The sequence below is a fragment of the Macrobrachium rosenbergii genome, chromosome 49 (genome assembly GCF_040412425.1).
Source record: "Macrobrachium rosenbergii isolate ZJJX-2024 chromosome 49, ASM4041242v1, whole genome shotgun sequence".
Lineage (NCBI taxonomy): Eukaryota > Metazoa > Arthropoda > Malacostraca > Decapoda > Palaemonidae > Macrobrachium > Macrobrachium rosenbergii.
In genome coordinates this window covers 29,361,106-29,371,105 of record NC_089789.1, presented here as the reverse complement: position 1 = coordinate 29,371,105, position 10,000 = coordinate 29,361,106, and the positions used below count along the sequence as shown (strand labels likewise).

The 10,000-nt window shown below is 33.1% G+C and overlaps 1 protein-coding gene across 1 annotated transcript in view; it reads left to right on the top strand.

Annotated features, from left to right (window-relative positions):
• The window catches only part of M6 (neuronal membrane glycoprotein M6), a 579,933-nt gene that overhangs the window by 201,179 nt on the left and 368,754 nt on the right, over window positions 1–10,000 (top strand). Inside the window, 1 exon segment of the mRNA XM_067093049.1 lies at window positions 5,599–5,662. The gene's annotated coding sequence lies outside the window, so the exon portion shown is untranslated.

Below are 10,000 nucleotides of genomic sequence, written 5' to 3'. Positions count from 1 at the left end.
TATATATATATATATATATATATATATATATATATATATATATATATATATATATATATATATATATATATATATATAAAATTCAATGTAAATTTTTGGAAATATTTACTCCTTAGACCGAAGTCCCTATTTTTAAAGATCCCTGTCTTGCAAATGATGCTCTAGTCAAGCTATTTCGCATTTTTATTGTTCTCGTTATGAAGCTATTCTTAAGAGCCCCTGCTCTGCTGTAAGACATTTTAAAAGACTATCTCCCTTTCTCATTTGCTTCTTTGGAGAGTTTGTGGTCTTTTTATTTACATTTTATTTATATTTTATGTGAAAAATGCACTTATTTTCTTCTCGTCTATGTAAACGGAGTTTTCATTCATCCGTGGTCCGTTTTTATGTTCAGGAGGGAGCTGTGCTTTTAATATTACTTCGGCCGCAAGAAATAAAAAATGGAGTTTTGTTTTTGCTATAAACGTTTCCTTTTTACCTGCATTTAGTAGAAGTACTCGTTATTACGCTAAGAGATAACGTTATCGTTAGGTAAAATATGGCTTTTAATATTATTATTATTATTATTTTTTTTTTTTGTTATTCCAACGTAACCTTGTACTAGTCTCCTGTGTATTTTACTAGTTTTTGCTAGTGTACACTGTCCTTTGAATCTCCATCTGAAGTGGGCAAAGCATCAGAATGACTGGCTCGAGTGAAAACTCATCAAGTGTGATTAATTACAGCATAGGGTACCTTTAAAATTTTAAATGGGTTCTAAGTCCTATTCAGTTCTCTAGAATGTAACGTTATCTCATTTAATCGCATCTTAGGCTAACCTTTCCTGTTCATATTCTTGTTTATGTTTGTTTGAATGCACACTTACACTCACTAACACACACACACATTATATATATATATATATATATATATATATATATATATATATATATATATATATATATATACAATTTATCAATATACTATCTGTTACTTACGTTTTCGCGGTTGCCTTCAGCTCTCTCACCATAGCGGTTGAATAACGGTAATAAGAATATTTTAAATGTATACATAATAATAATAATAATAATAATAATAATAATAATAATAATAATAATAATAATAATAATAATAATAATAATATTTCAAATGTATACACAGGAGCATTGTATAGTTAAAGTGTCAGAAGTACTGTGGAATTAAAATTATAGGATACTGCCGTCCCTTTTAACAAGACGGGCTATAATAATAATAATAATAATAATATAATAATAATAATAATAATAATAATAATAATAATAATAATAATAATAATATTTGTTTCGGTTAAGATAGGTATTAATTTCACTGATGTTTTCTCAATACATGTATTTTCACCTTGTGAAAACTATATCTGTTTCTTCCCTATGTGTGCGTTTATATGTGTATGTTTCTGAAAATATTATTTATGTGCTCCCGAGAATATAGGTTGAAAATGAATAATGGTTTTATAGATATAAGTCAGAAAAATACCTGAGCGTGTGACTGCTTTTTTATATGTGACTATTGAAAAACATATCGTTTTGTGTCCATTCTTGTGCCTTGTACATGTACACCAAGAGTTATATTTGTATGTTTGTAAGTACTTGCAACTTTTTCGTTAAATAAATGTACGTATATATCAGCGTCCTTATATGTGGATGTTGGAAAAATGAAAGCCCTCCCCCTGCTATCTACTTTGTCGCCAGCTGCGATGTGATTGGCTAACTTCTTGAAATATTCTTGTAGGAACTTTGGTCCAACCAGATGTTCTTTTCTCATCCGGGGATTTTTTTTTTTTTTTTTTTCGCTCTGTACTTTTTTTTTTTTTTCAGTCGTAATTCTATCGCACAGAGAACCCGGATGTTACGAGGAAACGGTGTTGCAACTTCTTGCATCTTTTATGATGGTTCACCGTTAATCTCCAAGTTTTATTTCTCGGTAGGTATTTCATTCTCAAGAGACCTGAAAGAAACCGAAAATAATCGGCTCGAAAAGAAAACTGGGAGTAAGTGGAATTTTATGGCTCCAGTTAGATTTTGAGTTACATTTTTCGCTTTTGTTTTATTCCCAATTTCTCTTCTTTAAAGTATTTCCTGCATTTTTCTGTGTTTCATATGAGTACTTGACGTATATAGTGAAAATATTAGGTAAAGAGGGTACGATCTTTTCTTTTTATGTCATTTATTATCCTTTTGACTACAATACATGTTTATTTTCGTGTGTGTGTGTGTGTGTGTATATATACATATATATATGTATGTATATACACATACATACATAGTGTATATATATATATATATAAACAGGAGATCAGCACCTGCCCTATGAGCCTACAGATTCCGGAGGGAGGACTTTATATATATATATATATATATATATATATATATATATATATATATATATATATATATATATATATATATATATATATATATATATACATATATATATATATATATATATATATATATATATATATATATATATATATATACATATATATATATATATATATATATATATAATGTATATATATAATATTATAAATTATCATATTGGTTTTCTTAAATTTCAAATTGTTTTCATTCCATCGAACATTTCTACATGCCTAATTTCAACTTAATTTTGTTTCAGTCTATGAAAGGATAATTCTGAATTATTATTCATATCCACTGAAACATTCGCCTGGAGACAATTGATTTTGGAAAGATGAAGCATTCTGAGGACGAGTTCTTTTTTTTTTCTATAATCTGATGATGATTGGATGTGTCTCGTTAGCTGAGCCATTCTATGAAATAACATTTCCTGCTACTTATATATATAATTTATATAAGTTATAAAGAAGAACACATCCCGATACTTATCTTGGTTGTTGTTTGAGCGGGAGATCATCTCTGGAGAAGAGCATCTCTTTATTGCTACTTATGGCGGCCTTCAGAGAAGGAGAGTCGTTGAAAAGAAAGCAGCAGCCCCCCCTGCTACTTATCGATATGGCCTTTTCGGGATGGTATGTGGTCTTTTTGAAGGGGGATATTCCTATTCAACCGCCCCACCACCACAGAAAGAAAAAGATGGACGTTACCACGGGGCGAGTCCATCTACTGAAGAGTATATGTGTGTGTATATATGTAATGTGTGTGTATATGTATATATATATATATATATATATATATATATATATATATATATATATATATATATATATATATATATATATATATATATATATATGAGAGAGAGAGAGAGAGAGAGAGAGAGAGAGAGAGAGAGAGAGAGAGAGAGAGAGAGAGAGAGGGAAACGCATTACGTCGTACTTGCAGGTTTTGGGAAGCGCTTGGCCTCCTATTTACGTATTATTTATGATTGATTATCCTCGAGATGTTTTTTGTTGTTGTTTGATCTCAACAGAAATCGCTGGTATACTGAAGTCTTTGGCATATACTCTGTGATTCTTCTGGTATTTTCTTCTTTTCGCTCTTTGTTTTCTTCCCTCTGAGACTCAATGACCTAATTTAGCAAACAGCATGATACGTCCCTTGGATTCTGATTTTGCTCGAGTTGGCTTCCTTGCTGAAGGTAAACATTCCTTGAGAAAAAATCACTTGTATTTTTTTTTTTTTTTTTTTTTTTTTTTTTTTTTGCGACTCTCCTGCCCCAAAACCCAAGGATTACGCAGTTTGCGACTTCCTGGCTTTGGGATTCTATTCTGCCTCCTTCCGTAGGGGGATAGTGCCGACAGTGCATCTCACGCGGTGCACTGAAGGCATTACTTAAAGTACTGTGCGGCGTCTCTTTAGCCGCTAGCTGCAACCACTTTCATGTCTTTTACTATACCTCTGTTCATATTCTCTTTCTTCCATCTTACTTTCCACACTTTCCTAACAATTATTTCACTGTGCAATTGGCTGCAATGTTTTCCTCCTGTTACACCTTTATAACCATTGTACTGTTAATTTCCCTTTCAACACTGAATAACCTCATAGGTCCCAGTGCTTGGCCTAAATTTTATATCCCATTCCATTCCATTCTATTCTGCTCCTATTTTTCACTATTATTACGATTATTCCGTGTTTTTTTATAATCGACACAATGCAGTAATTTTTGTGACCAGGGTTCGATAACGGCACTGAAATACCCGACCTCCTCGCTGCTAGCTTCATATAAAGAATCTCTGTGTTGGTCAGCTGTTATCTTGGTGCTATTTCTTCTAAGTATCTTTGAGGTAACGCTTTTTACAATATTCAATTTTCACTATTGTCACCAAAGTCTGTATATTTTTTTTTTTAACGCCGGTAAATATCCACCACCATCCCTCATACGTATCTTTAAGATAACGATTTTTTTACAATATTCTTTTTCCACTGTCGTCACCATAGTCTGTATATTTATTTTTTTTTAGTGACAGGAAATATCGCCAGCCGATATCATGGAAATTTCAGCTGCAGAGAGCAGTCATAAGTAAGATGGCTGCTTCATTGATATCGGTTGCTGATGTTTACCGACAACTAAAAAACAAAAGAAAAAAAACAAGAAAATGAAAAAACTAGTTTCACTTTATATTTTTCTAATCCACTGTCTTTCCTCGTATAAGTTTTTGTCATTTAGCAAATAGAAACAAATTAATTTATGTCGGCTTTAAATATCTTTTTTTCATTTACCATGATTTCATTTTTAATCTGTTTTTATATCCTCGGATTTATTTGTGCGCTGGACACAAATATGTAAATATTGTTCTTTTATGTTGTATTTAAATTTGTTTTTTGTCTCTCGTAATTATAATATCAAAACCCTGAATTATTTTCCCTCGCCAATTTTTTTAATTCTCTTATCGGGAAGTTAATTTTTTTTTATTCATCTGTAAATTTTTATTTCTACGTTTATTTGATCAACTTCACTTTTATCTTCCCAATTCTAAATAGCTCGCACATGACGCAACTGGATGAAATGAATAGATTGCATAAAATTCTCGAATGTCGAGTGGACTCGGCAGTAAACATTCTGACTTTGTATGCATTTCCGTGTAGCCTACTCAATTTTTTTTTATTTTTGTCAAAGGTGGTTGGCTTTTGTCTTTTAAAGAGATGTTAGCTTCTGTCATTCCCGAAGTGGACGGTGTCTTCTATAATTCATATTCTCGTGAAGAAGTCAATGCCCTCGGTTATGAATTTTTAAAGAGTACAAATTCTTCAGTTTTTTGTCTTTTATTCAGTCATTATTCTTTAAAAGCACCCAGTGTCTTGAGTTCATCTTTTAGAGAAAGTGGTGTATTCTATAATTATGTTTTTGCAGTGTTTAGTCTTACTATTAGATTAGTAGTTTGAAGAGACAAGTGACTCCCATTTTAGAATCCCAAGGGGCTGATCAGAGGAAATTGTTCTTCAGTGGGTGTGAAAAATGAAACAGAGTAGCATTAAAGAAGCTGAACAGCTGAGTGAAGGAAGACCAAATTAAAGGAAAACTAAACAGAAAGCAACTCAGCTGCTGCCAAAGAAACTCTACGGAGCTCTTCGCAAAACATGTTGTAGGTTTTGTAAACTTTATCTTAGATATTTTAAAGATGGAACGTTAAGTTTTAACATTTTTTTTTCTCTTTTTCAGGCGACAATCATCGCTGTCTTTGGCCACATCTGAAACCACACAGCTGCATGGTCTGCAAGCACTGGTAAGTGTCGAGCTCTGGTCGGTTTTTCTAATGAATGCCTTGTTGGATTTCCCGTAGAGCAGCTTGAAAACTCCCTTATAAGATGGTTTTCGATTTACTTCGTATTTTGTCCACGTTTGCAGTTGAATGGCGGTCACGCCAATGTCACGCGAGCACGCTTTCTGTTATTTCTACATTGGCGCACAATCGAAGCTACGTTCGTTCTTTACAGGAATGGCGTGCAGGTACGAACATATTTGAATCTTGCCGCAGTCATCTTGTAAGTTGCAGCGCTTGATTACAGAATAAAATCAATCAGTTATTGGCTATTAGGTTCAAAGTTTGGCGTCTACATTCTTAAAAAGAAGAAGTAAATTTGTTAGGTAGACATTCTTAAAGAAGGTTAGGTTTTTGCTGCAGTCTGACAGTCGTTCGATATGTAAAAGACATACAATAAACAATCACACGAAACTGAACTAACCTTGTGAATAACCATTGGAACTTTATTCATGTCAGGAAGAAGTTAGCGTGAGGGTTAACCGTTGTACAGACTTTAAATCCAAATAGTGTAGCTTTTGAATGCAAATAGTATTGTTGACACATTAAGAAATAAGAATCGCATATGATTAGACGTGCTGATTATGAGATGTTCCATTTTTCCGTGCCTTATCAAGGTAGTTCATCCATGCGTCATTTGAACATTATGTATTTTGTTTGTGAGAGATGATCATATAGTTAGATAGAATCATACAGTGAGCTACCGATTCAATCAATCACTGTCACCATTAAAGAAAATTCGCTACGAATGATTCACATGTCGTTCGTTGTGATTCAAACGTTATGGACTTTGGTTGCATCTCAGTTACTGGGATAATTCGTCCCAAGTTTGACGAACTGGCGTGTGCCATTTGTTCCCCATTCTGAGAAAATGGGCTTCAAAGATTTAGATATTATTCAGAGCATCTAATTAGCTCATCTCTTGAGGACATTTGGTTGGTAAATGTGACAACGCAGACAGCTGAAATTTTGATATGTTATAGAATATCACAAACTGAGACACTTTGGCTGGAACACTCAAAAACTTTAAAAAATGGGATACAACAGTTCGTCAAAACAGCCTACTGATATAACTGTAAGCAAGTTTTTTTAATGTAACAACAAATAAAAAACGCAATGAGCAGTATAGTGCTGGAAGTAAATTGTTCGCTACATCGCTAGTCTCTCAATTCAAGTTGAACAACATTAGGTCCGGTCAGTGACTGGAGAGGTGATGAACGGTGAGTGCTAGAGTCCATCGGCTGCGAGGGCATCCCAGAAGTCACTGTATATTACTCTATGGTAACACCTTCGGGAACCGGCCCTAATAGCGTGGCAGGTCCTAAAATTAATGTGATTGGGATTGAACGTAGGCTTATATGAATGAACCCCCCCTTTTTTTTAAGAAAAACATGAAATGAAATAAAATAAATATATTAAACTTGCTATAAAATTTAGAATTCTGATGCGAGCGGCAATGAGAGAATGAGTGGGTGTTGTTCGCTAGAATTGTCCATGTAATTAAAATCAGAATTCTTGAAAATTATGTTTTCCAATAATTTTCTTTTATGCATAAACGGAATGCTACGCACCAATAACACTGAATAATCCATTCGTGTTTCATGCTGTTTGTTTACGCTATTGATATTTGCATTTATTGCTTTGATAACTTAGTGTTTATTGTTTGACGTGTTGTACATGCTTATCAGATCAGATCTTTTAGTTGAATGAGCTTTTGCTCAATTAGCACAATCATGAAGTTAATTCTTTACTGATTTTGAAGTTAATTTCTGAAATCTCTTTACCGTCTATTTGGAAATATAAATTTAGAAACTTCATGTAACTGGTAATCAGTTTGCCTTCTTTTTTTTTTTAGGGAACGGAGTTCAGCAGCGTAATTGCATTAAATTTTTCCCTTCAGCATCAGCTAAGAATCTTTCATACTCAACTTCATTAGCCTTAGTATGCATCAAGTTTCCACCTTATTCCCATTTAATAAGATTAATATTCTTTCTGAAGACGCCAGTCTTGTTTTAGTTCAGTTAAAGTATGCTAATCCCTGACATTCTTTCTCTTTTTATTTTTCATCTGACATTCTTTCTCTTTTTATTTTGCCTCTGACATTCTTTCTCTTTTATTTTTCCTCTCACATTCTCTCTCTTTTTATTTTGCCTCTGACATTCTTTCTCTTTTTATTTTTCCTCTGACATTCTTTCTCCTTTATTTTTCCTCTGACATTCTTTCTCTTTTTATTTTTCTTCTCACATTCTTTCTCCTTTTATTCCCCCCCTTCATTCTTTCTCTTTTTATTTTTCCCTGTATTCTCTCTTTATTTTTCATCTGACATTCTTTCTCTTTTCATTTTGCTTCTGACATTCTTTCTCTTTTATTTTTCCTCTCACATTCTCTCTCTTTTTATTTTGCCTCTGACATTCTTTCTCTTTTCATTTTACCTCTGATATTCTTTCTCTTTTTATTTTTCCCTATAATCTTTCTCTCTTTATTTTTCCTCTGACATTCTTTCTCCTTTATTTTTCCTCTGACATTCTTTCTCTTTTTATTTTTCCTCTGACATTCTTTCTCTTTATTTCCCCATTCATTCTTTCTCTTTTTATTTTTCCTCTGACATTCTTTCTCTTTTATTTTTCTGCTGACATTCTTTCTCTTTTTATTTTTCCTCTAACATTCTTTCTCTTTTATTTTTCCTCTGACATTCTTTCTCTTTTATTTTTCCTCTGACATTCTTTCTCTTTTTATTTTTCCTCTCACATTCTTGCTCTTTTTATTTTTCCCCTGACATTCTTTCTCTTTTTTATTTTTCCTCTCACATTCTTTCTTTTTATCTTTCCTCTGACATTCTTTCTCTTTTTATTTTTCCTCTGACATTCTTTCTCTTTATTTTTCCTCTCACATTCCTGCTCTTGTTATTTTTCCTCTGACATTCTTTCTCTTTTTATTTTTCCTCTGACATTCTTTCTTTTTATTTTTCCTCTTGACATTCTTTCTCTTTTTATTTTTCCTCTGACATTCTCTTTTTTATTTTTCCTCCGGGATTCTTTCTCTTTTTATTTTGCCTCTGACATTTTTCCTTTTTATTTTTCGAAAGACATTCTTCTCTTTTTATTTTTCCTCTGGCATTCTTTCTCTTTTTATTTTTCATCTGACATTTTTTTCTCTATTACACTTTTCCCAGTGTTCTGTTGCTAAAATTATTCTTTGAATTATAAGACCGAATAGAGATACATATAATATACGAGTATGTGACGCCTTCAAGTAAATGCCTCCAAAGTCAACGCAACTAATCGCCAACTATCACGCCGTGGCATGTCTGTGAACTCTGAAGTTCCTTGGCCAGTATTATTATTATTATTATTATTATTATTATTATTATTATTATTATTATTATTATTATTATTTAGAAGATGAACCCTATTTATATGGAACAAGCCCACCACAGGGGCCGTTGACTTGAAATTCAAGCTTCCAAAGAATATTAAGGTGTTCATTCGAAAGAAGTAACGAAAGGTAATGGGGAAATACAGGAAGAGGAGATCAGTTATTAGAAAAACAGAAAAATTAACAAATTAATAAATAAAGAAAAATTCAGGTAAAATATTGAAATACTAGTTGAATTGTACTAGGGTAGTAAAGCATTGCAGCTTCGCTGGAAGCGAGCCACAAAGTAAAAACTCGAGATAAATTCACCGGGAGTCTGACTGATGTGCGCTTATGCCAGCCTCCGTCAAAAGCCTCGTGGCTGTAGAACGGTAACATGAGAGTCCTCATAATCCTGAGGGAGAAAGACCCTGTACGAGTACTACTCGTGTAGGGTCGTGCTGGTCGCTGGTGTAGTGGTTAGTGTCTTGGTATGCCACCCAGATGTCATGAGTTCGCGCCTCCTTCAGGGCGATAAAAAATCGCAGGCTCTGTATCATGATCAGTTGCTGCCGCGGTGTGGGGTCCGTGATGGGAGGTTGAAACCAACATATTCTTTGGAAGCTTGAATTTCAAGTTGGCCCGTCGGCTTGTTCCATACGAATAGGTTTTATTTACTGAATAAAAAAGAAAACTTTTAAATTGCTTTTTCCCCATTCTGAGTCTATCTTATCTAAATTTTCATTGTTGCTAGTGTAGATATAAATTCATTTACTTCTTAACTTACCTCTGGTATTATTTTTTTTTTTTTATTTTCTCCATGCTTGTTTTCACTTGTGTGTTGGGGATAAGTGGAGATTTCTGAAAGAGAAAGCACATGACAGACATGATTAGCGGTATTTCAAGCTGATAACATTCCAGGCTTGTACCATGTGAGTGCATGCTCAC